The 15,166-nt window shown below is 48.7% G+C and overlaps 1 protein-coding gene across 1 annotated transcript in view; it reads left to right on the top strand.

Moving 5' to 3' along the window:
* Window positions 1–4,554: 4,554 nt before the first annotated feature.
* The window catches only part of chd7 (chromodomain helicase DNA binding protein 7), a 74,285-nt gene continuing 63,673 nt past the window's right edge, over window positions 4,555–15,166 (top strand). The window contains exon 1 of the mRNA XM_076031324.1: window positions 4,555–5,046. The gene's annotated coding sequence lies outside the window, so the exon portion shown is untranslated. The remainder of the gene's footprint in view (window positions 5,047–15,166) is intronic.

Below are 15,166 nucleotides of genomic sequence, written 5' to 3'. Positions count from 1 at the left end.
CCTGTCATTTGCTTCTGGTGGACGTCCCATCGCGGTGCTGGGGAAGAGAATACAGTGCTGGTGTGTTTTTTTTGGGGTTGTGCTGCTGTTTGCCACCAGGTCTTGGTTCTCCTGCCAACTTTTTCCTCTGTGGAAGCAGCAATGGGTCTTCGTGGTCTTCTTGTGCTCTATCTGATTACTTCGTTAAAATCAGCAGGCAAGGACTCGCACCTTCTTGGTTGCGTGCTGCTCGTGACCTTCAGCGGTGGAGGAGAATGAATCCCCCCCCCCCCCCCCCCCCCCGTGAAGGTCAGCTTGACTGAGCGCCAGCTTAATGAATGAAACATTTCGTCCGCCCTCAAGGTTTGAAGGTTTATGTGTCCCGTGTGAAAAATACCTCATTTGTCCAGAAGAGACTCTGTGAGACGAGATGTAAAGAATTGGCTGTGTAATTAACCCAGCATGGCCGCCGCACTGTAGTACAGAAATCAAAATTTAAAAAAACTTTGGTATGTGACCTTTAACCCCTTCCAAGCAACACTGCAAGGTTGACTTATAGAGTGACTGTATGGAGCGTCTCCTCTGCGTTTGCAGTCATGCCTTTAGTTAATGTGTTATCATGAGAATGCTAACTGCTAACGAGGCCTTAGCCCAGGGGTGGGCCAACTTTTTGACTGTAGGTTGTAAAATGTGCCAGAGGAGCCGGAGCAGCAGCAGGTGGATGGAGTGTATTGGTTGAGCCCCACGGTGGTTTAGACCTTCACTTGTTTTATAACTTATTGACTATTAACATCATTTCCTCTTAAGTTCTGCGGACCAGATTAAAAAGCTTAACGGGCTGCATACGGCCCCCGAGCCGTAGTTTGCCCAAGTCTGTGGTTGGTGTGGCTGTACCGTCTTTACAGTGACTCTACTTGCTTCACCGAGGCAGCGCTGACGTCTCTGTCATCGTGTTGACGGCTTCCTTGGCCGGCCATTTAAAAAAAAAAACTGCCCAACTTCGCATATTTTTCAGTTATACGTCAAATTTATCTTTCAATGTGTAGCGATGACCAGCAGGTTCCAAATTTAAGTCTAAATATTTGTATGTTTGATATGAGAAATGCTTATTATTCTCAGTATATTTTTTTTAAGACGTGTAAATGAAAGTGGTTGATATTTTACACAAGAACAACGCAGGGATACAACACTGTCATATCAGAGATGCATTGTTTGGAATTTTCCCTGCTGTCATACATGGATAGAAATTCAATGTGAACTGCCCGTTGTGAAATATTTTTGGGGGAGTGGTTTGCCACCGTTCTAGCGGATCAGTTTCACAGCTCCACGTTTTGACAGCACTTGCAGGAAAGGAATGTAAGTGACGCCACTCCTGAAGGTTGGGCTTCGTGTGCCAGTGCGCTGCCAGTGTGAAACCGCATGAACAATCAACATGTCATGGGAGGACTATTAAAAAATAAAGCAAAGTCTCTGGTAGCCCACAGTCACGTCCCTATGACGATGCGGCCAATGAGGAGTTCAACAAGAATTTGCCAAGCTGAGCCAACACTTGATCAACCTCGTTTGGATGTCGGGCATTTCCAATTTTCAGGCATTTCAATTTTCGTTGTCACGTACAACACGAGTTCAGCAGCGGCGCTGCGGCCGAGTGAGAGGCCCGTCGCTGTGTCCCACTCCAGACCTCACGGCGCTCGCCTCTACCGCAGAGAGGATTTCCACCGGAGGCTCCGCCCATGCACGTCCTCAGGAGCTTCTTCACACATAAGAGGACATTTGATGACCTCGCTGGGATCTCAGAAAAGAACCAGGAGAGGAACCAGGAGAAGCTTGAGTTTCTTATGACACGTTGAGTCAGTTGAGAATAATTATGTCATGACCTTAAACTTCGTTCTATTTCATCTCATTTTTAAAAAAAAAAAAAATGTGCGCAGTAATGACATAGTGCTGGTGCTTTTTTTTTTTTTTTTTTTTTTTTTTCCCGCAAGTGCTTTCGTTGCCATGCAGGCAAGTTGACCAAATGCATTGAGAGTGGATTTGTTTATCTGCTTTGTTGAAGAATGGCTCTTGTGTGATATTTTGATGGCAACCGCACAGGCAGTATGGGGATATAATAAGGTTGTTTTCTGTATCCACAGGGTGGAATTCATAACCTTTCGTACCTTTTTACCCATTTCAGATTTCAGATGTGCGTGACCAACCCTATTGCTGTCCAGGTACGAGCCCCACTTGAATAAATGTACAAAGAAACCTTCGGTCGGTGGTTGAAAGTGTTTGTAACAAGCCGCTGCATGGGTCGCAAGTTAACTAATATACCTCAACAAAGCTATTTATCAGTTTTACCAAATATGTTGACTAGGAATTGTATATAGATAAACTGTAACTGTAAATATTTTTGTTTTTCTTTGAAAACCAAACACAAAAAAAGGGGAAGAAAAACTCTTTTAGTGCCCAGAAAGTGCATTTGATGGCTCTGCTATTCACTTTGTACTGGTTTGACTTTTTCACTTTCCACATCTGCACTTTGAACGTGGAAATCTCGCAGCAATAACATACCCACGTATTTGACAATAATAAACGCAGACATGATGTTTGAGCTCACGGATTACCCAACTCAAACAAGTCTCAGGTCTCCACACGCTGAATTTCAAAATATTCTGCAAATGTGCTGAAAGCAGAGGCGCTATAGAAAGGAGGTGTGTCTGAAAGCCTCCAGGAATCACTTCCCAGAAATGCAAAACATCCATCGTTTATGAGGAGGGTTGGTGGGGGTGCATGCTCATACCAACGTGGAGGAACCGTGTAGATCAGGCGTGGTGGGCAAACTACGGCCCAGGGCCCATATGTGGCCCGTTCAGAACTTGAAGAAATTCTATTACTAGTAACTAATAAAAAAGCTGAATTTCATGCATTTCTCAGTGTTTTCAGAGTCGTTTCAATAACAAGCTAAACACCGTGGGGCTTCAAAGACATTGGTTTTGTTGAAACTTTGCTTTAGTTCTTTTTTTTTTTTTTACATTAAAACACATGATATATTTTTTCCTCCTACGAGGTGGCTCACCAAAACACTCCATCCATCTGCTGCGGCACACATTATTATTATTTTACAATAATAATAATGTAAAATTATTATTATTTCTGTTCAAAAGCTGATACGGCTTTGCTGCAGATGCGATATGAACGCTGCTAAAAGTTTTCTGTCCAATATATTCAGAGTTTTGCCTTTAAGACAAGAGAAATCTGAACAGCACAACTCAAACGGGCCACATCAGACCGTTTGAGATCCGAGTACAGTGAAGACAAACCCTGCTCACACACTCACCTGGGACCTCATCCTCCACAGGACCACATGATCGCACTACGGGGGGATATGGGCGACCATATGGCTGCTGGATTTGTCACATCTTGAGATGAAGATCAGGATGAGGACAAGAAAGACGCAGGTCGTCGGATCACGTCTGAGGAACACTGACACGACGGTTAAAAACATGTGACCTTCCAGCGCTGGATCAAAGAACAGCAATCATCCTACTCTAGTGCGGAGTTATTGTCGGGCTACAATATCTATTTAGAAATTGGCAAGTTTACCAGAACAATTCTGGTGCGAATGTCACACAAACTTCCCGCTGCGTCGATTCACTTGATCTGAGAAATAAGTGCGTGGACACATACATAAAAATGACAGCCTCCTTTTTAACTATTGGAGAAAATGTCACTACTATAACTGCCAATGAATGAAATGCCCTTTTAATGTTCAAATCTACTGGTCTTGTTATTAATCAGTTTACGTTGCACATGGACACACTAAGCACTTTTGATGTTTCGATGATAATAATGAATAGAAAATAGAATAAAATATTTTTGGCACATCATCCAGATATTTGCTTAAAGCCAACAATATTTCCATGCGCTGTTTACTGGCTTTTTGCCATTGGAAATCCTGCCAGCTTTTGCTTGAGCTAACAGATGAGATTTGAGCGTGAACATGGACTCGACTGAAACATAAGGAAATAAAACTTTGATCATACTAGCAAACCTAAAATTACGTTTTAGTTATTGTTTGTTTTAATGATTTTTTTATTTTTTTATTAAAAAACTCTACTATTTTTCTTAAGATTAATGCTCTCTCTTAGTTTGTATTAAACTTTCTGTTTTAAAAGGTTATTTCTTGCCCATCTTTTGTTCGCTAAAGTAACTTGTAATTTAATTAATATCAAATTCAAAGCCAAACACCGACCGTACGTACATTTCACGAATGTTTTAATGATGATTTAAAAACAGATTTTTCTGGTCAGGAGCCACGTTTTTACTTAGTTTGTATCAAACTTTCTATTTTTAAAAGGCTCTTCGTTGCTTATTTCTGTTCGCTAAACTAACTTATAATTGAATTAACGTCGAATTCAACGTCAAACACCGACCGACGGTGCGAAAAAAAAAAAAAAAAGTGACGCGCATGTATACGTTTACGTCCCCCCCCCCCCCCTTCTTCTTCTTCTTCGCTTTTTTTCTATCTCTCTCTCAACCATCCCTGTGAAAAGAAGAAGAAGACGAAGAAGAACTCCCGGCGTCGCCGCACGGGCACGACGGCGAGGGGGTCAGTGACCGCGCACGCACGCCGCCTGTTTATCTGTACGAGAGGTCCTCGGGAGCGCGCCCCCCCTGGCCGAGGAAGGTGAGCGAGTGTCTGGAGGGGAGGAGGAGGACTCGGGAGCGCGACCAGCCGAGGGATCGATCGGATTAAACTCGATTTGAGTGAAATTAACACAAAGGAGCGACGAGAAGAAGAAGAAGAAGAAGAGCAAACGCACACTCGGTCGGCGAGGTCGCGGATGTCGAGACCGCGCCGGAAGAAAAAAAATATTTCATGAAAAGCAAAACTTGAACTTTTTTTCTTTTTTTTCTCCCCCTCCTCTCATTCTGTATTTATATTCCAAACGGAAAAGACAACGGTGGATTTTTTTTCTTTTCTTTTCGTTTCTTTCAAGCGAGCGAGGAGTACCGATAACGAGGAGTAAGATTTGATTAAAAAAAAAAAAAAAAAAAAGAGCCCGAAGTGACCGTGCCTGTAGGGTAAGCCAACAATCTAACCCCCTTTCTTTCTGAACAAGTGTGGCGATTTTCTCTCGATCCGAACCGAGCTGCTCCAATACTCGATGTTTTATCCAACGATGTGCCTTTCCAACTCTTAAATAGTCCCCGCTTTACATAGTAAGTTTCGCTTACTTTTCTCTCCCCTCCTCTCGACGTAATGGGACCCTTTAATCACGCCAGCTCGTGTTTGAATTCATTCATGGGGTGGGAGAAAAAAAAAAACAAAACAAAAAAAAACAAAAGCGGCTCCGCGCAGCTCGAAAACTAAAAAGCCTCCATTTATTGAAGCGAGTCTCTCGCTGTTTTCCCCCTCCTTCATTTCTCATTTAAACCACAAAGTCATTGAAGGTCCGCGTAACGTTAGCTGCCATGCTGACATGCTAACAATAGCAAGTTTAGCTTTGCCACCAGCAGCAGCAGCGGCAGCAGCAGCATCGTTTTACACCGAGAGCCTCCACCACCTCCACCTCAGTCCCCCCCCCCCGGTTAGTGGAGTTGAAAAGTGGGCAAAGACCCAGAGAGAGAAGCCGCTGCTGGGAGAATCTCCCGGCGGCTTCTTTGTCGTTTTAAACCGCACAACTTGTTGAATTTTTTATTTTTTTAACACGCGAAAACGTGAGACTTGGTTCAGTTTTGTTGTAAAGTGTGTGTGTGTGTGTGTGTGTGTGTGTGTGTGTGTGTGTGTGTGTGTGTGTGTGTGTCGGTGTCGGTGTTAGCCAGTTAGCTAATTGTGTTGAAGCCTCTCGGAGACACGAGGTGGCTCCATGGTGGAGGAGGTGAGTCACTGGCCGAGTTGAATGAGCCGCAGCTCGCCGAGCACAGGGACATTCCCAGCGGACCGAGCACTTGGCACACATCGCCCCTCTCTCCGCGTATAAAGCGCATCACCTGCGCCTCGAATTTGTACATTTCAAACACTTGACTCGCTACTTTGACGCCACTCGGCACTTCTCTTATTATCATTATTATATTAGATGTTGTTGGAGTAGTCGGACGGAAGGGACAGGGGAGGAGAGGAGGAGGAGGAGGTGGGGGGTAGCGGAGCGAGAGGAGAGAGGCCAGGCGGTCATTCCGCACTCTGTCGTCTTTTAACGTTGTTTTCCCACTATATTTTCCACTACCAAACCTTCTGAAAGGTTGCGGTGAAACATCATCGTGGTTTCGCCGCTACGCTGGAACGAGCATGGAGCGCTTTTGGGGGGGTGGGGGGGGCAAAGCCAGAGTAAAGGAGCGAGTCGCTCCACGGTGCTCCTGCGCCGACGTGCGTAACACCGCTGATAGGCTAATTAGCCGAGCTAGCCGGTGGAGGTTAGCCCCGCTGCTAGGACACACAAGTGGAGCTAGCCTGCTAGCCACCTCTCATCCCTATTGTGTAAGAGCCGAGAGCCACGAGCGACCACCGCCGCCACGCTTCCCCTCGGACCAAACTTTACGCACGATTCGCTTCACCTTCGAGCAAAGTACGCAAACCGAACTCTCGTCTTCTCCGCGTTTTTGGCGCTTCCCTTGTGCGGGGACTTTTGCGCGTCACAGTGCCACCAGTGTGTCCGACCGAAAGAGCGAAGTTTGGTAACAGTCGGTGCTGCTACACTTGTTACTCGGTGTGGACCGCAGAGAAAAGGCGACTCTAAAAAGCACCTGCCGGTGCTCGCGGCGCTGCGCTGGCGGCTCGCTTCTTTATCGGCGATCGGGAAAAGTGTGCGCGCGCGTGTGTGTTTGTGCCCCGGTACAAGCCGAGCTGGTTGCTCGCTGTGTCCGATCTGCGGAGCGCCTCTTTAACCCTCACAAGTTCAGAAACGTGTTCAACTTCACTAACGGCTCGACAATGCAACCTTGGCGGTCCCTGTTTGTCCAAGTAGGGAGACGCAACATTAGAATTCCCTCCAAAATGTGCGCTTTCTCTCCCAACTTGCGCTTCTTTATTCTGCGCCGCCTGACGTCAACATCTTATCACACAAACATGTGCGGCTCGCTTGTTGTTTTTTTTCTTCTTCCTCTTCTTCTTCCCCTCTGGCTGCTCAAGGAGAGCCGGGAGCGCACACACACACACCAACTTGTTTGTGAGCCAAGATGGCAGCTAGTCATGTTTTTGCGGGCCACAGAGGGAGAGATAAGAGGCTCCGACCACACACTCGCGCGTGCGCGGCGCGCGCGAGCACCCGCCCGCCCTCACGTGCGCGCGCGCGCCCCCCAAACGCACGCACAAACAGCACAACAGATGTTCGCCAGCACTTCTTTCTCTCTCTCTCTCTCTCTCTCTCTCTCTCCCTCTCTCTCTCTCCTTGTTTGTCTCCCAGGTCTCTTATTGTGGTCGCAGTGTGGAGGCTGTGCTCAGCCACAGGGCTGCCGTGGTTTGCTGTCGGTCCAGATTTAGTCGGAGCCGCAGCACTGAGCCTCTACACTCACGGCCTCTTTAAAAAACAACTTTCAAAAGTTTCAACCTGCCTTTGAACTGCCTCCACTCCAGGCGCGTGCTGGCAGGTTGTCTAGATGGTAGATGTGTGTGTGCGTGTTGGTTGTTTTTTTGTTTTGTTTTGTTTTTTTATTTTATTGTTGTGTTTCTGTTACACGCTTCCCTTTTTTTTTTTTTTTATAAAGTTGTGGTTATGCATGGGTCTAATGCAGGGCTGGTGTGCCCACTGTTTGACTGGTGGGGCCACATTGGGTCCTAAAATGTGATGGAGTGGTGGGTAGGGGGGGGTAGCGGCGCAGCAGCAGATGGATGGAGTGTTTTGGTGAGCCACCTCACAGGAGGGAGAACAAAACTATCATGTTGTCTGTAGAAAACATGTTGCTTTAATGTCCGTTGAGTTTGACCAAAATCTCTCGAAACACTGAGCAATGGATGAAACGCAGCTGCTTTGTGACTTGACTTACTTACTATTAATATCATTTCTGGCTTACCTGGCCGCACAGGGGCCCCCGGGCCGTTGTTTTCCCCACACCTGGTGGTCTAACGCAAAGATGACGCCACATAAGTTTAAAGTTCAACATCAGGCTTAGATTTCTTTTCCTGGGGAGATTTCACTGAACCCAGGCGACGCATTGCTTCATAGCCGCCTCGCACTCTTATTGGCTTGGAATTCCGAATCCCATCTTTTGCCACCACTCTTAATATTCAATAGAAATATGATCTGGACAAACAGTGTGATGAAGCAGCCATTAAGATTTTCCAGTTGATTTGAGATCTCACCAGACTCCGTTGTAGAACTTCCTGTCTAATACCCCCCCCCGATGATTCTTTCTCACCGCTCGCAAGCAAAACGCAAACCAAAAGGGTGAATTTCTAATTTCTCTTTACTCCGGTTAGCGTTAGCCAAACCAGACGCCTCGTTCGCAGCAGGTTTTCGTCAGCGTGTCGTGTTTTTGACGACGCTGTTCCCTGTTATTATTTTGACCTATGAATCACTGGTGACATCAGTTTGGGTTGTGTTGAACGTTTCTCTCACTCGCCACCTTCTCCTGACCTTTCCGTCCGCACGCTGTTTTCCCTCCGTCTGCGGACGCTCCTTTGCAGGAGCTTGGGAACTTGTGGAGGCCTCGTGAGAAGGAAAACGAATGCAGCGTCGGTTGTGAAGGTCGGCGGGAGGGCAGCGGAGCCTCCGCTTGTGCATTTTCTCACTTCATGATCCTCCCGTGTGTCATATTTCTTCTTCTTTTTGCTGCCCGGTTGCAAAACTACGACGGCCCTGCTTCCTTTTACAAGTAGTTTGTGTCCAGGTTCCTTGTGTGGTTGTGGATCGCATTATTGTCACCAGTTAAAGTCCAGTCAGTGTTTTTGAGGGTCAGATCGTGATGGTGGGAAGCAGTGTGTGGAGATCAGACCCCCCCCCCCGTGTGCTGGCGCTGCAGTTCCCTCTGGCCCACACCGCAGACACACAAAGTTTTTGATCATTGTGCTGATGAAGTCACGCCTGTTCATGACGGGAGTTCTCTTCTGGTCTTCAGGGTGGCGGGTTGAACGTAGAGAGAGAGAGAGGGCCTGTTTATCGGGGGAGGAGGGGTCGAAGGTCAGGGGTGGGGAGGGAGGTGGAGGTCTTACTTCGAAAGCTCACCCTGCCAGTCAGCTGATGAGACTGATGAGGAGTCTGAGCTGCTGAGTGTCAGGGTGGCCATTTGTGTGTGTGTGTGTGTGTGTGTGTGTGTGTGTGTGTGTGTGTGTGTGTGTGTGTGTGTGTGTGTGTGTGTGTGTGTGTGTGTGTGTGTGTGTGTGTGTGTGTGTGTGTGTTCGTCTCTTTCAAGTTTGCCCTCCGCTCCTCCTCCTCACCTGTCACCTTCCCTCCTGTGCCAGTGCGTGAGCTCCTCTTCTTTCTCACCCTTTTCATCCCTCCATCCCCCCCTCCATTTTTCACTCGCCTGTGCTCACCCCCTCCCTCCCTCCGGTTCTCTCGTCTCCAGCCAAAAGGTTAGCGAGGGTCTTTAGCAGCGTGGTGACATTCAAAACCGAGTGTCATCGCTCTCTCTCTCTCTCTCTCTCTCTCACCCTCATCCTGTCTCGCCCTCATCCTCTCACCTGTCTCTCCCTCCGCTCACCCGCCGTCCCGCCTCCTGTCCTCCTCCTGCAGCGAGCGCCTTCTGGCCCCAAAGCTGCGCCACCTCGCTCTCCGCTCTCTTGCTGCGTGTGGGCTGCATGTGTTTCTGCTGGTGCCATCCAAGAGGCGGCCCAGCAAGTACACGGCCGGCCCATATGTGCGCACACTGAAAAATAAAATAGCAGCAGAGCATTCTGGGATTTGTAGTATTAGCGGCTGCGTGTGCGAGCCAGCAGCTCCAGCAGTGATTTAGTATTGGCCTTAATAATGACACTCTGGGCCAAATTTGGCCCGCGGGCCAGAGTTTGACACCCATGGTGTTGGGCCTTCCACCTCCTTCCACCTGGTCTCAGTCTCCATCGGCGCTGCCCTCCTCCAGTGAGGAGCACGGCTGAGCAAAGGTGAAGTGGCGCTTGTTTGTGGAATCAGCATCTATTGAAGGCGCAAGGTCAAAGCAGAGAGAGCGAGGGGGGGAGAGGGGGGGGGAGGCTGCGTTTCCATGACCTCTAGAATTGAACAAAACCCAAGTATGGCCATAAAAACTGCTGATGGAAACAGCTGAACTTGGAAAAAACTCAAATCTGGTGGCTAGAAGGTTCTGGCGCTCTGGTGAGGAGGTTTGTCAGATGGATCAATGTGGAGGAATATGACTAAAGTGTCATGGCAACACTTTTTTTTTCTCATTGACGCGTCAGCTGACATGACGGACGGCCGATGCGCTTCAAACCATCCAATGGAAAACGCCTGCAAATTCTAATTGCGCCTGGTTGAAATTTTTTTAGAAATAGCGCTTTTATTTTATGAAAAAAAACTCTGTGTGAAAGGTGTGACGCCATGATGGAGCTCCTGGTTCCTCTGCCTGGGTCTGTGTGCGTCACTCACTGTCTCCCGGTTATGTCACACACACACACACACACACACACACACACAGGTCGAGGGAAGAATTGAATGAGGTTAATTGGGTTTTTAGTGCAGGAAAGGATTTGAAAGTTAGAACCGTGCTCTGGACCTGCTTAGTCCAGATCAGCATGTGAGCAGCAGTGATGGGTCAGGGCTGTCTGACCACGTGTTGCCCAATCAGGGCTCGCTTTCAGTCGGCTGCAGTGACCCACATACCGTCTACACACACTCGCGTTTCTGAAACTTTGTGGTACTTCACAAACGGCTGTTCTTGGAGTTGCAGAGATTCTGGAGGGACAGAGATGTTGAGCAGCAGTTGAGTGGAGTTCCTCCACAGCGGTCGATGGTGAACAATCACCACAACTTCTCTCTGGTGCTGTGGTGTGAACCCAAAGTGCACCCGTACACGGTGCGTCGGAGGCGTTGCTAACAGCGCAGGCTAGCGGAGCACCTGGCAAAGTAAAGCTAATGATGTTTTTCTGTCTGGCTGAGGGTGAAATATTAAGGCAGTGTGTGAGTTGAATATAATGGGACGTCTTTATTGATCCCACAGTGGGGAAATTTGCATCGTAAAATAAAAATAAAGCATAAAATAACATGGATCCGCATCGTTTCTGTCCTCTTCACGAGCTCTGCGTTGGTCCCACCGTCCAGACTGCTTCCCTGTGGTTGTACATTAGAATAACTGGCCCAGTTCTGAACCAACCAACCACTGGGCTTTGCGTGGATGTCCTGCTTTTGGACTGGTTGTTCTCTTTCGCTCCAGCTAGACAGACAAGCGGCAACAAGCTGCGTTGCATGAGAGAGGTCGTTTTTTTTCCCCGCAAAAATTTTTTTTTTGAATTTCCATAAAGTACAATTGCAGTTTGCAGGCGTTTCCATTGAAAGGTGTGGAGCACGTGAGTTTTCATTCATCCTTGTATAAACCTGCATTTCCATGTTTGCTGTGCAGAGCGGTTCTTCTATTTTTCTCTTTAATTCCTCCCGTCTCCTCCTCCGTCCAATCATAACGCACCATTTTCACTGCCGTACGTCACATCCGACGACGTGTTGATGCCCCCCCAAAAAAAAACGTTTCCATGATTCCAATGTGGGGAAACCTGTGGCCCTGGGTCTCGCCGCTGGCCGGGTCTTTGAATGCGTTCCTAGCTGCGTTTCCATGGCAGTTTTTTCACAAAATAAAAGCGACATTTCTAAGATCTCAACAAAGTTGCAACTGCGATGTGCAGGTGTGAAGCGCGTAAAGCAGAATGGAGGAGATTTGACCAGACGGCCTTCTTAGCCACGTCTGAGAGGTTCTTCCAAGTCGAGCCGTCCCCAGCGGCAGTTTTTCGGCACTTCTTTGTGTTGTGGAAACGCAGCTCGTGGTGGTCTCGACGTTCCTCAACTTCCCATCTGCGTTCTCAGACACCAGCCAGTTTCCCACCGCCTGTGAGAGGCTCTTTAGCTCCGTGAGCACATGCAGCGCTGCACTCGGACATGCACTGGCACTCTCTGCGCTTCCCCGGCCACCCCTGTGGCCTACTTCCCTCCTCCTCCTCCTCCTCCCTCTCCTCCTCTCCTCCCCCTCTCCTCCTCCTCCTCCTCCAACGGCCTCGCTCTCCTCCGGGATCTGACTGGGAGCCGACCAGCGGTTTTTCCTACCACATGGTTAAGGCAGGGAACAGATTGGATAAACACAACCCTTTCCTGCTGACCCACCCCTCCCTGGAACACACTCATGCACACACACACACACACACACACACACACACACACACACACACACACACACACACACACAGTGTCCATTAACGAAGCAGCCTTGCGTAAAATAACCAGATTTTCTCGAGCTTCACTGCTTCTCTTTCTTCTCTTGCTTTCTTGGACGAGCCCCCTCCCTTCCTCCCTCCATCTCTCCCCCTGCCCCCCCCGTCCCCCCTGCCCCTCTCCTCCCCCATCTCTCTTCCTTCCTTCCTTCCGGGCCTGAAATCCCAGCCCCAAACACACGGCCCCGCATCCCCTCACTTGAGCATAATTACACACACACAGGCCGCCAGCTCCTGTGCGCTTGTCCTCCATTTGGGAACAAAGGTATAAATTATAGCGGCTTAGATCCTGCTGGTAATGGGAGGTGGGTGGGTTGTGCACACGTCCTCCAGAGGAAGAGGGGAAATCGCACTTCTTCAGGTGTCTGCTGTAAGCTGCGTCTGCTGAGAGCGCAGCGTCGCAAGTTTCTCTCGCTGCGCTTTGTTTGCCTGCCGCTGCCTGCTTGCCTCTGCCTGCCTGCTTGCCTGCCTGCGTCTCTGTGGAGAAACGCTCTTGTTGACATGGCAGAGATTTCCTGTTGTAAAGCCTGGAGGCTACAGACAGTTTAGCTGCCAACTTTCAGCAGCACAGAACCGCACAGAGCTGCTGCTGCTGCTGCTGCTGCTGCTGGCTAATCCAACGTCGTCTTCCCTGTTAGCCTGCATTAGCGCTTGGTCGGCAGTGTTTTCAAGCCATTTTGGTCAAGTGGGATGTGACGATCTTCAATACAAAATCAGCATTATGACTTTTTTTGGGGGCGGCAAACTTTTCAGCTGAGTCAGGCTGGAGATCGGAGTGCGTAAATGGAAGCTGGGGATGCAAATTATCGATGAATTCATGAATCGTTAGTTGATTTTTAGTTGAGTTTGATTGATTAGTTGTTAGCCAATGGATGGAGCAGGACCAGGTGTCAGTAGCAGCACTTTGATTTGTTCCCATGGTGTGCACTTCTTTGACTACAGAGGCCTATGGGACGGTGCGCTATGTGTGGCTGCCGTCCATTCATCCAGACTTGGCGCTGATATTCTGTGGTTGGCTTTGCTGGTTGTTTCTGGGCCTTGTTAGTGCTTTTATTTCAGGGCAATGGAGCTCGTTAGCTTTAGCTAGCGCTTTAGCTTCAGAAACGTATTCATTTGAATCCATCTTGTCCTCACGGCCTTGCTGTACGCTGAGTTTGAAGCTCTTTCTTAAACTTCCTACATGCGTACGGTCCCACATGAGCACGTTAACGTTGCTAAAACGCAGTGAAATGTGCAGACAAGCTGTCAAGGTGCTGTGGACTTGCGGACTTGTTGGTGCCACCTGGGTGATTACTGTTAATGGAACAAACCATTCCAAAGTCTTGATCCACATTGCTTCTGCTGCTTAGTGAATCTCAATCACTTCTGTGCAAAAGTACTCATGGTAAAGGTTTTATTTGGAAGTTAAGACTGAGATTAAAAAAATTTATTTTTATTCGCTACAAACAAGTTGCTACTGTGTCAGTTGAGAGGCCTCAAGTCGCACAGGAAGTGTTCTTGCTGCACAATTGAAAGTGGATGCACTGCTGCACAGAACGCCCTCTAGATTGAAGTGGATTTTTGTGTCACATCCTTTTCAACCATAAACTCCACTATTGCACAATGATGGGGGCATTTGAGACACAGCGCAGTGGCACAGACTGGTACTGCACCGTTGACCATCGGAGGCCCTGTTTCTAGGCGACCCTCCTGCTTTTTGATTGACGTGGGCCTTTCCCTGCATCTCATGCGCCGCCGCTTGATGTCTGATGGCGGCGCCACACCACAGGTGGCAAGACTACGCCACTAGCTGCGTTTCCATCGCCCCTAGAATTGTACCAAACCTAAACATGGCAATAAAAAGCTGGTGATGGACACAGCGCCACTTGGAAAAACCTCTCAAATATGGCTGAGAAGGTTTTAATGCTCTCATCGGGCGGTTTTTCACTCGTACCCACGTAGAGGGATATCACACAAGTCTCATGGAAACACTTTGGCATTGACACGTCAGCGGACGTGACGTACGGGGTCACGTGACCAGTTGACGGACCAGTGAAAACGCAAAATGTTTTGTACCTCCATCCTCCTCCCAGCTGGGGTCTGGCAGCGTGAGATTAGATGAGAACTATAATGTATGCGCTTCCCAGCGTTCAATGGAAACGCCTGCAAATCGCAGTTGTGATTCTTTAGGAATATCGCTCTTATTTTTGCGGAAAAACCTCCGATGGAAACGCAGCCACTGGCGGCCGCTGCGCCTGCTGTGGCCGCCGCTGGAGCGGCCGCCGCAGAAACATATGTGGTGGGAGAGGGGGGCAGGCGCCGAGGGCTCAATGCCTCATCCCTTGATGAGATTTGGCGTCTAAAGCGGCACACTGACCGTTCACCTAATTCCTTGCGCGGTGACAGCTGGGCCTCGGTGCCAAACATGACTTGTGTGAGTTCAATCTCATGCCCCAATGGAAGAAAAGCCTCCCGGAAACGGAGCCGAGGGGAGCGGGAGGCTTTTTCCCAGCTGGCCAGAGTGAGTGAGTGAGTGAGTCGGGAGCGAGCAGGTGAGCCGGGAGGGGGAGGGGCTGCGTGAAGCTGTGTTTGTCTGAAGTTGTATTCATGCTGCGCTGACGGGAAATGCGGTGCCTTCCTAGCAGCCGGATTTAAAGGATGTGAAATTACTCTCTGTTACTCTCATGTACGAAAGTTGCACATGGGGACATGTGTTCTTTTTCCTGTCGGGCCTAAAGCGTACAGGAAGTGATGTAACTCGCTGCGGCTTTTGTTCTCTATTGTGATATTCTGCCCTCCCTAACAGTTGGTCACCACCTAAAACCAGTTTCAGATGCATGGCGGTAATCGGACTCGTCTTTGGCTTCTTCAGTTTCCCAA

This window comes from Nelusetta ayraudi, unplaced genomic scaffold (assembly GCF_046127955.1).
Source record: "Nelusetta ayraudi isolate G7.1 ecotype Tasmania unplaced genomic scaffold, CSIRO-AGI_Nayr_v1 ptg000033l, whole genome shotgun sequence".
NCBI classification, from domain to species: domain Eukaryota; kingdom Metazoa; phylum Chordata; class Actinopteri; order Tetraodontiformes; family Monacanthidae; genus Nelusetta; species Nelusetta ayraudi.
This window is presented reverse-complemented; position numbering and strand designations above follow the sequence as displayed.